We start from the raw sequence: 13,937 nt of genomic DNA on the forward strand, positions 1-13,937 counted from the left end.
CTACAGAGAGGCCATGAAGAACATGAATTTAGAATTCATGCTTATATATCTAAAAAAATTATTTAATTTTCTTAACCCTCATCCAGTATCTAACATTGAAGCCAAGAAAAACATCTCATAAAAGTATCACAGATGCCCTGGCTGGTGTAGCTAAATGGATTGAGTTCAGGCTGCAAACCAAAGGGTGACAGGTTCAATTCCCAGTCAAATCCCCAGGGTCCCCCAGGCTAGATCCCCAGTGAGGGGCACACGAGAGGCAACCACATATTGATATTTCTATCCCTCTCTTTCTCCTTCCCTTCCTCTCTCTATAAATGAATGAATGAATGAATGAATGAATGAGGGTATCACAACTATAATATGAAAAGATTCTATTTCACTTAAAATTTTGTCAATTATGCCTTAATAAAGCTGAATTATTTTTAAAAGACTATACATTTATTTAGAAGAGGCTTTAAATGTCCAGAAATAAAACCTGACATACAGTTGTGGGTGTACAACATGAGTCCTTATTTGTATAAATTGTACTGACCTCTTATATTTACGTATTTACATATAAGTGACCTCTTATATGCGATCACTTAAAAAGTAGGTTTTGGAATAGCTATTTATCTTCTATCTAACAACATGGGTAAATGTTTCCTAACTCTAACACATTTACCATATTTTCTACAGTTTTACGTATATAAAAAATTATCTGTAAAAACATAAGCATATTATTTTCCTTCCTAATTGTAATTAGATTTCATTTTCCTCTTGTACTTAATAAATTAAGGCTACTAGAACAGGCTGCTAGATATCTTGGGTATAACTAAAGATTACAGTTATCTGTGAAGCAGAGCAGGACCATGGATCTATTGTCTTTTGATACTGTGAAAGTACTGAGGGTCAAAAACTAGAAACAAGCTCTGGCTGGTGTGGCTCAGTGGGCTGAATGCCATCCTGAGAATCCTGAGAACTGAAAGGTCAAGGGTTCAATTCCCAGTCAGGGCACATGCCTAGGTTGTGGGCTGGGTCCCCAGTTGGGGGTGTGCAGGAGGCAACCGATCCATGTATCCTCCTACATCATTTCTCTCCCTTTCTTCCTCCCTTCTCTCTCAAAATAAATAAAATCTTTAAAAAAAAACTACAAAGAAGATGGAGGACAACAAAGAAAATAAAATCTTTTGCTAAAGAAAAGTTCTGAATGTCTCCAGGTTGATTATTTCACAGTTATGTGTTTCTAATTTGGTTATTTCCATGTTAAAAATACATATACTTCTAGTCAGAATCCCAAAATTTATACCAAATATATAAAAATTATCAAGAAATTTCTGGGGGGGAAAATAATGGGAGAACTGCTTAAGGAGATATTCAAAATACACTGTAAACCAGTATTATTGAAGCGGTATTCTTCTGGGACAGCATAAATAGGCAAATGAGCACTCATTTACTGTTAGTGAAACAGAGAAAATGCAGAAACAGCTCATAATAAACGTAAAGGTACAGTTTCTGTGCAGTGGGAAGAATACGACAGCATCATGACATGGTCACTTATAGTCATCTGTTCCCTCTTCTTCTGCAGACAGTCCTTAAAATTTTCTGTGAAACCTTAGCCCCTCCCACTCTAACACGGCTGAGACAGAATCCCACGCTCATCACAGGTGTAAATCCAAACTGTTAAACTAGCATTTCCAGGCTGAAATCCCAGTAAGCATTTCTGTGTGCAACACACTCTCCACCCCCACAGTGACAGATTCAGGAACAGAAACATGACTTAATCCAGGCCAACAATCAAAGTCCTTTTCATCTTTTTGTAGGGCATTTAGGAAAGGAAACCTTCTTTCCAGGGAAGCTTTAGAAGGAGGCCCTCTGTCTTCTTCCCCGGAGTAGTGAAAAGAAGTAATGCCTAAAACTTTCATAGTTATCGTGTGACCATAGGAATTACCTGGAATTGGGGTGGAACAACACAAAAGACAGCTAGATGAACACCTAGCTAAGGGTTATAGAAAACAATTTCAACACCTAAAAAGGCAGAACTAAGAAAGAGGAAAACAACCATTTTTTCTTTAGCAGTGTTACTTTGGCACTGTACCAAGCCTTGCCTGAAGCCAGTCCTACCTTGGAATTTTGTTAAGGTTTTAAGTCACAAGAACGAAGTCTTAAATAAAATAATTTATTTAATAAGTAGTGTTGGCTATCATGTTGTACATCCGTGGAAGATAATTCTCACAATATATAAAAAAACATATACCAAATGAATTAAAGGCCAAAATGTAAACAGTAAAAGGTATTAAAAGATACAGAATACAGGATTCAGAAATATTTCTACAGAAGACAGGATACCTAAAAACCACAGAAGAGAAACATATTGACTAAATAAAAATAAAAACTATACTGGGCCTTGACTGGGGTGGCTTAGTGGGCTCCACATCAACCCATGGGCTGAAAGGTCACAGGTTCAATTCCCGGTCAGGGCACATGCCTGGGTTGCAGGTCAGGTCCCAGTTTGGGAGCATGCAAGGGGCAGGTGATCTGTATTTCTCTCTCACATGGATGTATCTCTCTTTCTCCCTCCTTCCCCCTCTCTCTAAAAGTAATAATTTTTTTTAATTTCTATACAGAAAAAAACAATCAACAAAACTTTAGAAAGTATACAAAGCTGAAATGTGTAACTGCAAAACAAATCGCAGACAAAAAATTAATAGTCCTAAGAGAGTTTCTTTAGGAAAAGACAACAAAGTAGGAAAAAAAGAGGTAAAAGAATAGGAACAAATGATCATAAAACACGCAATGTAAATGGCGAATAGACTACACGGAAAGAAGCCCAAACTTAATAGTGATCAAAGGAAAAGAAATTAAATGGAGATACCATCGGTCAGACTTGGAGAAATCAAACGAATTCATCTTAGCACTATTGTACTATATTTATGTAAGATTTCACCACTAGAGGAAACCGGGTGAGGTATACATGAGACTACAATTACAATTTCATATGAGCCAATTATTTTAACATAAAAAAGTGAATTCATAAAATTCACTGCTGGTAAGGTTATGGGCACTCTATACTATAGACAGTTGATGGGACTGGACATTTACATAAGAATTAACTACAGTAGTATTAAAGTATCAAAGGGATGAAAATGACCTCAAAGTCCATTAATAAGGGCATGGCTGACCATATTTTAGTAAAGTAACCAACAGGCTATAAATAATAGCTACACTAACAATAAGAAGAGTGTTAAATTTCAGAAAGCATTCTGTTTAGCCCTAACAATACTTAGAGTCAGACAAAATTATTACACCAGTTTTACAAAAACAAAAAACTAATTTAACAGGTAGATAAAAATGTTCATGATCATGAAATTAATAACTGGTAAAGCCAAGATTCCAGTAAGAAGAAAACAAAAGCAGAATAGGAAAAGACTGCTTAAAAAGAACATATAACCAACTGAAAAAACATTATAATAGGGTAAAAGTTTGCCCCAACTAAAGGTATTCAATTTCAATATTAAGCATCTACCCTGTTTATGCCAATAAACTAAGATTTGTGGCTCCAAAACAGACAATAAACTAAGATTTGTGGCTCCAAAACAGAAAGCTTTCTTCGCTTATAATCTAAAAGGGAAGAAAGACAAGGAAATAACCACAGCACACTGTAATTAATCACTGCTATTAATACAGGCACTGACCCAAAACAATGAAGACCAAATGTTTCAGACATAAAAACCTTTTGGGTTTTAGAAAGGTAATACAGTATGCCGTCTGTGATGTAATACCACCAGGGAGATTAGGGCAGCACCCCTTAAACACCTAGTGAAGCATATGAATAGTCACACTAAGTGGGATATACAAAGGTTATATACAGTTTCATGTCAGTTCAAGAGAAGTGGTCAAATGAGTTTCAGTAACAAATGTCTGGAAAAAAACTTTTTCAAGCACCCTGAATTTGCAAATTATGGAACAGAGACCACCAACCTGTATTAAGTGATTTATATCAAAGGGAAACAAACAAATCAGGTCTAGGGTTCAGTTCCTAGAACCAAACAAAACGGAAAAAAAACTCAAAATACCCCAACCCAAAAATGAAAGCAAATGGCAAACACGTCTAGTGAAAAGATGTGGTAATGGAGATACAAACACCATCATAATTTTTTCTTTGCAAAAAGAACTATCTGGGTATAATTTTCCTAAAAAAAAAAAAAAAAAATTTAGCCCTGGCTGGTGTGTCTCAGGATTGAGTGCTGCTGGCCTATGAATCAAAGGGTTGTCAATTCGATCCCTAGTCAGGGCACTTGCCTGAGTTGTAGGACAAGTCCCCAGTGAGGGACATGCAAGCAACCACATATTGATGTTTCTCTCCCTCTCTTCTTCCTCCTTTCCCGTCTCTAAAAATAAATAAAATCTAAAGTAAAAGATTTTATTCATTTATTTTTAGAGAGGGGAAGGGAGAAAGGAAGAGAGGGAAAGAAACATATCGATGTGTAACAGAAATATCAATCAGTTGCCTCTCATATGCCCCCAACCAGGGGTCTGGACTGCAACCCAGGCCTGTGCCCTGACAGGAAATCCAACAGCAACCTTTCAGGTCGAAGGCTGTCATTCAATCTACTGAGCCACGCGAGCCAGGGCTAATTTTCTTTGAAGAAAATAAAGTTTTGAAAAGCCTAAAAGAGATACAGAACACTGTACTGTTTAAGACAACAATTCAGATTTTATTTCAGGAAAATATTAATATAAAAAGTCAGAGAATCCTGACAGAGTTAATGTTATAAATTATGGTAGGAAAGTAAAATAGATACTGCCCATAATGGCAGGAATAGACAGATCTTCAAGGGCAGTAACTACAGAATTATATCGTTAAATTTAAAAACAATGGAATAACTGGAAAGAACAGGTATTATATGCATACGCATGAGTGATAAAACCCTGATACCGGTTACACAGTTATGAGACAATGCAGCTTCGAATTTTCCATGCTCAAGAGATCAGAGTGGGGGGAAGGAGCAATGGTGGTGTTTTTTTTGTTTGTTTTTTAAGAAAAGGAACAAGCGCAATGCTGTAATTTTATGCTGAATCTACCTCACATAAGGAAATATACTCAGATGTTTCCTGCAAGGCCCAAGAATAGAAGTAACTTCAGTCACGCTGTCAATCGCCTTATTTTTTAGTTCCCTCTGCTGTAAAAATGGTTCCTTAGCAGGAGCTTGAAGAGCTACAAGACCTGAAAAACCTGAGGTCTATAATTTTACTGCTCAGATGAAGCAAATATAGTAACTCATGAAAGGAGACATCATTGTGAGACAAAAAGAGCCAGATTTATGTATTCATACCACTATGAGTTCAGATTAGACTGTGGCCATGAGCAAGTCATTTTAAACATCACTGATCTTCGTTTTCTTGCCTTCAAATGATTTTCTCAACTCCATTTCAAAGTAGACATAATACCACCTACTTTGTCATTTGGGACAAAGCATACGTCACAGAGAAGAGATTCGGTAACTGTGGCAGTGACCATAACAACTTGCTCCCCCACTTCACCCTTGTGTGTTTCAGCGTTCCCTATCTCAAGCAATAGTAATGTCACTCTCACCCCCATAAACTCCCCACTCTGAAGCCAGAGTGGCCTTTTAAAAACCTAATATAATCACAACACCGCTGCCCAACTTAAACTTTACATGATATCATAATTTTATTAGAATAAAGTTAGTTGAATAAACTGTTAGTGAATAAACTAACAGTTAGTGAATAAACTGTTATCAGTATCATCTGAACATGACCATTCTCCTCACCAGCCTTTTTTCCATTTTGTAACTTATAATTCTGACTTCTTGGGCTTTGCACTAGAGCTAATGCTTCTGCTTCCAATGTTAATAACTCTCACCTTTTCTCCTACCAAGCTCTTCAGATGTCATTCCTAATGTCTCATTTGAGGAAGCCACTTCAACACTGTATAAGAACCAAAACTTTCCTAAATACACAGCATTTATAACTACATACATAGTCATGAAATAAATTTAATGTGTGACTCCACTGTGGGCCAGCCAGATTCAACGGTGTGTGATATCTGTTAAGTTCTCTGGGAAGCACATTCTCTCTTCTCTATTTGAACCCCAAAACATACAGGCTCTGGGACCTATGAGTGTAATCCTACAAATACTGTAACAGTAAAGCCTTTGACTGTGTGGACCATGAAAAGCTGTGGGCTGCTCTTAAAGAAATGAGTGTGCCTCAGCACTGGACTGTCCGGATGTATAACCTGCATTGTGGACAGGAAGCCACTGTCAGGACAGAATGTAGACAGACAGGATGGCTTCCTGGAACCAAAGGTGTCATATAATGGTGCATTTTATCTCCCCATTTGTTTAAACTATATAAAACACATCATACAAAAAACTGGTCTAGACTCAGAGAAACGGAGTGAAAATCGGTGAAAAAAATACCAAGAATTTAAGATACACAGATGACATCATCTTACTGGCAGAAAACTAGCAATGATTTCAAACAACTTCTGATAAAATTGAAAGAAAATTCCAAAGAATTGCATTTGAACATCATCAAGGCAAAAATTATGGCTATAGAATATATAACTTTAAAAATAGAAAAATGTTAAAGGTGAAATTGTTAAAGATGACTTACCTTGGTTCAGTCATCAATTCAAATGGAGACTGCAGCCAAGAAATTAAGAAACGGTTGAGGCTCAGTAGGGCAGCAATGGAAGAATTAGGAACTATCACTTAGAGCAAAGATATGCTTTTAGAGATGAAGACTTAATATCATACACATCTTCGTATTCCCAATTAGTATTTTGGGATACAAAAATTGAACAGTGAAAAAGGCTGATAAGAAAACTGATTCATTTGAAATATGGCCTTACTGGAGAGCTCTACTGATACCCTAGACCCCCAGAAAGACCAGCAAATGAATCCTAGAATAAATGAAGCCTGAGACTTTACTGGACATAAAACAATAACTGAAAGTATCCTATTTTGGGCACATCGTGAAAAGGCAGGAGTCTTTGGAAATCAATGATGGGGGATAATAGGAGGTATTAGGAAAAGAGAAAGACCAAACATGAGACAGACTGACTCCATAAAAGAAGTCATAAGCATGAGGCAAAGGAGCTGAGTAATACTACGGAGGACATGACATTGTGGACATCACTCATTCCTAGGGGGTAACCAGAGGTCAAAGCCAACTCAACAGCATAAACAAGAAGAGGCAAAGTGCTACTCAAACCTGTAAAGACAAACCCAAGAACTCAAATACTCAGAAACATTTATCTTAATTTTCTTCTAAATCTTGCAACTTTAAGGATTAAGAATCAAGGCTAGATCAAGACACAAAAAGCAAAACCAGCAAATCAAATTACTGGTTTTTAACCCATCATTTACTCTATCATGTCACCTTGCAGTATGTAGAGCACCAATTTTCAACCTTTTTCATCTCCTGACACACGTAAACCAATTACCAAAATTCTGCGGCACACTAGTGTGCCACAGCAGACCAGTTGAAAATTGCTGTATTAGAGTTAGTAAAATATATTTCCCTGCCCCACATGAATATTGGATTTGGCCACAAGACTTCAGTTGGTCAATGAAAAAACAAACATGACAAAAACAAAGGCTAAAATGTTTATGTTTTGGCTTAATTCTGAAACTGCCATGAGAACAGGCCACTGATTCCAGAATAGAGAACAAACCACAGCCTAAAGCCAAGCCTAGGCAACAATAACTGAACTCCAGCAAATCTAAAGACACAAGGAAGAAAACAAACTATTTGTTGTTATAAGACACTAAAATTTTGAGATTGTTAACAAAAACTGACCAACAACAATAATCCCTGTATAATGCACAGAACATCAGCTTTCTTAGGAATATTCAATACCAAAAGACAGTAAGCAAAGCTCTTATGTTAAGAAAAATTTTACAGCCAGCCAAGATGTCATTCCGACAAGCCATTGAAAGATAATCATCCAAGCTTAAAAGCCAACAAAGAAATGCACTAAAAATAAACAATCCAGAAACAAAGAAAAAGGTTTACAGGAGAAAAAATGTAAACAGTTGCAATTATGGTAATACAAAAAAAGTAAATGTTTTCTATTTTTTCAACTTTCATTTAAAAAATAAAAACACACCTCCAGAGTTTTCCTATTTTCTTTTCCTTCAACTTCAGAAATTATTTAGGAATTAATATCCTAAATAAAGTACATTAATATACTTCAGTGAAAAAACTGAAATATAGCAATTTTCTTAGTTTCTTAATGAAATGCAATAAATGGTTATTCTTGAGTAGTGATTTTCAGGGGCACATTTTTCATTATTAACCTTTTTATTTTGGTTATCGGGTACCACCTTTACAAAAATATTAAATTATTATTTAATTTAAATAATACATAAATTATTAAAACCATGTAACTACTGAAAGAGTAAGGCTCTTTTTCAAAATCACTTCCTTTGTCACAGGACAAGCTATTAAAAACAAAACAAGTAACAGGGGGAAACTGTATGGAATGAAGTGAAAGACTTCCACTAGAAAAGACACAATGAATAGCAAGGTATTGGCTGACCAAGTAAAAGGAAACATTCATGAGTCACAGATGCCCACAAATACCAAGAAAGGGGATACCGACCATATTTTCAGACTATAAGATGTACCTTTCTCCCCCACCCCCAAATTTGAGAGGAATAATGGTTGTTAATGCTGCAGTTGAGTTCTGTTTACATTTATATTGGTGAAATTTGTTATTTATGTTATTAAATATTTTCCCACATTTTTTGCTTCAAAAATTTTTTTCCCTATTTCCTACCTCTAAAACCTAGGTGCATCTTATGGTCCAAAAAATACATTGTGTGTATATATGACATTTAAAGATCAAGAGACAAGGCAAAGCCTGGGCTAGTGTGACTCAGTGGACTGAGTGCCCCTTTCAACTTTCATTTAAAAAATAAAAACACACCTCCAGAACTTTTCTGTTTTCCTTTCCTTCAACTTCAGAAATCATTTAGGATTTCTGAATCCTAAATAAAGTATATTAATATACTTCAGTGAAAAAACTGAAGTATAGCAATTTCCTTAGTTTAAGAAAATTAGCTCGCCAGCGCCTACAAATCAAAGTGTCACCAGTATGATTCCCAGTCTGGGAACATGGGTGGGTCACAGGCCAAGTCCCCAGTAGGGGGTGCACGGAGACAACCACACACTGATGCTTCTCTCCATTCCCCGCTCCCTTCCCTCTGTATAAAAATAAATACATAAAATCTTTTTAAAAAAAGAGAGGGACAAGGCAAAACTGAAAAGGGGGATAAGGGAGATCTAGTGGTTTCAGAACATGTTTAGATCACCAAAGTTTTTAATCATTTCAATTATACAATAATGATCTTTAGGGGGAAAAATTAGCTTTCACTTAAGAGTATCAATATGAAAACCAACATGACATTCTGACAGTAACTTTGAAGTCTCATATCAAAGTATATTTTCAAACAGAATTTGGCTTTTACAAACCTCTAATAAAATAACTGACATGTGAAAATTTACTTTTAATGAAAAGTATATTTGACAAATAATTCATTATACCTGAAATCTGTTTAGATGTGCATGCTAAAGACATTCTAATACTGCTTGTGCAGGGATTAAACTGCTTCTTATCTTCAAGCAATAAAATAAATGACTATAGTGGAAAATAACCCATATAAAACAAGTAACAAAACAACACAAAAGGATTCTTTGGAAAATTTGCTTGTATAGTCTCTCTCAATACTTCACTGTAAATCTTCATTCTATCTTCCCATTATTGTCTTTTTTCCACTACTGTTACTTAAGCATAACTTGTCTACTACCAATAAGGTCTAAGCAAAACTATTTGAAAGAAAAAAAAATCAAGTGATTATGTTTTATTTTAAAGTAAATATATGGAACAATATGGTTCAATTTTATTTAGATTAGATAATCACAAACTCCTGGTATTGAAGGACCTTAGAAAACACTGTAACTTTTTACCTAAAGCAGGGGTGTCCAACAATGGCCTGAGGGGTGTCCCAGGACGGCTATGAATGTGGCCCAACACAAAATTGTAAATTTACTTAAAACATTATGAAACTTTTTTGTAATTACATGTGGCACTGTGTTTAATGTATGGCCCAAGACAACTATTGTTCTTCCAGTGTGGCCCAGAAACACGGAAGGGTTGGACACCCCTGAAACGTGAAATATAAAACTGTGCAAGAGCTTACCTAATGTCCCAATTCTACTCAAAAGTGAAGCACACTTATGTTCTGAAGTCAGACAAATGTGGGTTCAAGTTCTATCTCTAGCTAGCTACGGAATTTCTCACTGCTTCAATGTGTTAATGAAATAAAGACTTCAGAGGACTTATTTAAGATTAAATAGATCATATGCTAAAGTACCTAAATACTATATCTTAGTCCACAGCCATTTCCACTATTGCTTCACTAACAGTGTCTTGCTTTTCAATAAAAAGAACAGACTGTAAGAGAAATATATTACTCCTAAAAAGGTCACCCTTTAACAACTGTATATAAAGAAATATTAACTGCCTTTATTTTTTTTATTGATTATGCTGTTAGTTGTTCTATTCCCCTTCATTCCCCTCCACCCTACCCCCCCATCCCCACCATTACCCCCCCCTTTAGTTTATGACCATGTGTCTCAAGTCCTTTAGATTCTGTATTTCCCATGCTATTCTTGCCCCCCCTTCTATTTTCTATCTACTGTCTATGCTACTTATTTTCTGTACCTTCTCCCCCCTTCTCCTCCTCCCACTCCCCCGTTGCTAACCCTCCATGTGATCTTCATTTCTATGGTTCCACTCCTGATCTAGCTGTCCTCTTAGTTTGCTTTTGTTTTAGGTGTGGTTCTTAATAACTGTGAGTTGGCTGTCTTTTCACTGTTCATATTTTTTCTTTTTCTTAGATAAGTCCCTTTAACATTTCATATAATAAGGGCTTGGTGATGATGAACTCCTTGAATTTGATCTTATCTGAGAAGCACTTTATCTGTCCTTCCATTCTAAATGAAAGTTTTGCTGGATAGAACAATCTTGGTTGTAGGTCTTTGGATTTCATGACTTGGAATACCTCTTTCCAGCCCCTTCTTGCCTGTAAGGTCTCTTTTGAGAAATCCCCTGACAGTCTGATGGGGACTCCTTTGTAGGTGACTGTTCCCTTACTCTTGCTGCTTCTAGGATTCTCTCCTTCATTTTAATCTTGGCTAATGTAATTATGATGTGCCTTGGTGTGTTCCTTCTTGGGTCCAAATTCTTTGGGACTCTCTGAGCTTCCTGGATTTCCTGGAAGTCTATTTCCTTTGCCAGATTGGGGAAATTCTTCTTTATTATTTGTTCAAATAAGTTTTCCACTGGTGACTGTGCCTTTCCCCCTTCTGGTACCCCTATAATTCGGATGTTGGAGCGTTGAAAGATGTCCTGGAGGTTCCTAAGCCTCTCCTCATTTCTTTGAATTCTTGATTCTTGACTCTTTTGTTTGGCTATTATTTGCTTTCTTCTGGTCCACTCCATTGATTTGAGTCCCAGTTTCCTTTTCATTGCTATTGGTGTCCTGTGCAATTCCATTCATTTCAATTAGTTTCGCCTTCATATATTTATCTAATTTGTGGCTATAATCAACCAGTTCTATGAGGATCCTGATGACCAGTGTTTTAAACTGTGCATCTGAGAGTTCTGCTATTTCTTCATCGCTTAGATCTATGGGCTCTGGGGCTCTGAGATCTTCTTGCGACATTTTTGGTCTGTTCTGGCCCTTTAAGTGTGAGAAGCGGTGCCTTGGACTCCCAGGTCGCTGGGTTGTGACGCTGTATGTGGGGGCGTGCTCAGAGCAGGGAAATGGCGGCCCCCTCTGCTGTTTGTCACAGCTGGGTGAGGATCAGCGCCTTAGGTGATTCACCTGGGCAGGGCCACTCAGGTCGCTGAGTTATGACGCTGTATGTGGAGGTGGGGTCAGAGCAGGGAAATGGCGGCGCCCTCCACTGCCGCTTGCCGCGGGGATCCAACGGCCGGGTCCAACTGCCCACTCCCTCGCCTGGTCCACCCACGCACAAATGCGCGATCACAGTCAACACGTAGCACCGCTCCCCACTGTCTCCCCCGCGGTTGCTCGCCTGGTCGCTCACTCGGTCCAACCCTGCGCCTGGATTCCGCGCGTCTGGATTCGGCGCCTGAGTCCGTCTGACCGAGTCCTCCTGTGCAACCCCGCTTCACCAGCCGCTGGTTTCGCCCCTTACCGGTCAGGCTGAAGAATTTGTTGTTAACGGACTTCCGAAAAGTTCAATTTTCCGTGTTCTGGCTGTGTTTTCTGTTGCTAATATTTAGTTGTCTCTAAACTTGGCTGTGTGAGAAGGCACGGCACATCCACCTATGCCTCCATCTTGGCGGAAGTCTTCTAACTGCCTTTATTTTAACTGACCAAGATGCTAACATTTTTTATTTTCTTAACTAACATTTCTTTCAGGAACTGGGACAAGTTCCTGAAAATCATGTGTCTCTGAACTAAAGAGGTGCATGCAGATGGTTGCATATAAGGACACATAATTTGGGGTAAAAGAAGTACTGGTGTGGAAAACAGAAACTAAAAATACTTGTCAATATAAGCTAAGGACATAGTTCTGAAACAAAGAGCTGAAGAGTATAAAATTTAACAGATTTAAATACATCAAAAATTAAGAATTTGTTATAATTTTGTATCTTTGTCCTATTCAATATTTCTTGTTCATTTAACAATACTGTTTTTGTATCTAAACAGCAAAGGTATTTACTACAATTATTTTCTGCTTCTGAACAGCTGTTAGTCTTTTTTTAATATATTTTTTATTTTATTGATTATGCCATTACATTTGTTCTACTCCCCCCTCCATTCCCCTCCACCCTGCACACCCCTCACCCACCATTCCCCCCTTTAGTTCATGAACACGTGTCACAAGTTCTTTAGATTCTATATTTCCCCTACTATTCTTACCCTCCCCCCTATTTTCTATCTACTGTCTATGCTACTTATTTTCTGTACCTTCTCCCCCCTTCTCCTTCTCCCCCCTTCTCCTTCTCCCACTCCCCTGTTGCTAACCCTCCACGTGATCTTCATTTCTATGGTTCACTCCTGATCTAGCTGTCCCTTTATTTGCTTTTGTTTTAGGTGTGGTGTCAGTCTTGATACAGCCACTTACATCAAGATTCTGAGTTTTGAAGGAGTCAACTGATCCCTTAATTTTACCAATTCCTGGCACTTTCCAGCTCACAGAAGTAACTTAAGAGTTATAGGAAACCTGATATAATTAAATGGCTTTGACTCAGCAAGTTGCCTTACCTCAAGCAGCAAAAACAAAGACCAAAAATAGGAGTGGCAAGGTGGCACCAACAAGTGGGATTAGACCATAAGTAGCAGCAGCCCAGCCCAGGAGGCCTCCTTGTCCTTGTGGGCCTGAGATTACAACCTCCTCCACAGAAATGCTGAGTAGCCCAGTGCACAAGCAAGGAGGGGTCCTAGCATAAGCACTGACCCAGGAAGCCTCTTGTTCCCACAAGCCATAGACTCCCTTCTCCCACATCTAGAGGCATAAGGCAACCTGGCCTGTGCAACCACCACAGAAGATCATTGGAAACTTCTGCTGTCACCAGAGTTAAAACAAGAAAACCACAGGTTCACTATAAAAGTTGGGATTCCCATGGTAAACCAGAGCAGTGTTAACCATTTCCACCATTGGTTAGGACCCAACATCTCTTAAACATAATAGCTAAAATATCCAAGATTCAGGAGAAAAATCACCCATCATACAAAGAACGAGGAAAACCATAACCTAAATGAGAAAAGACAATCAACTGATGCCAACAATGACATAAATGTTGAAATTATAAGACAAGGATTTTAAAACAGCTATCATTTTTGTTTCAATAAGCACTTCTACATTCTTCTGAAATGAACAAAGACACA

The 13,937-nt window shown here is 37.7% G+C and overlaps 1 protein-coding gene across 4 annotated transcripts in view; it reads right to left on the reverse strand.

Moving 5' to 3' along the window:
• ASXL2 (ASXL transcriptional regulator 2) overlaps nt 1-13,937 on the reverse strand; it is a 120,557-nt gene that overhangs the window by 57,965 nt on the left and 48,655 nt on the right. The window lies entirely within an intron of this gene.

This window comes from Artibeus jamaicensis, unplaced genomic scaffold, assembly GCF_021234435.1.
Source record: "Artibeus jamaicensis isolate MK-2021 breed Jamaican fruit bat unplaced genomic scaffold, CSHL_Jam_final contig_465, whole genome shotgun sequence".
NCBI classification, from domain to species: Eukaryota; Metazoa; Chordata; class Mammalia; order Chiroptera; family Phyllostomidae; genus Artibeus; species Artibeus jamaicensis.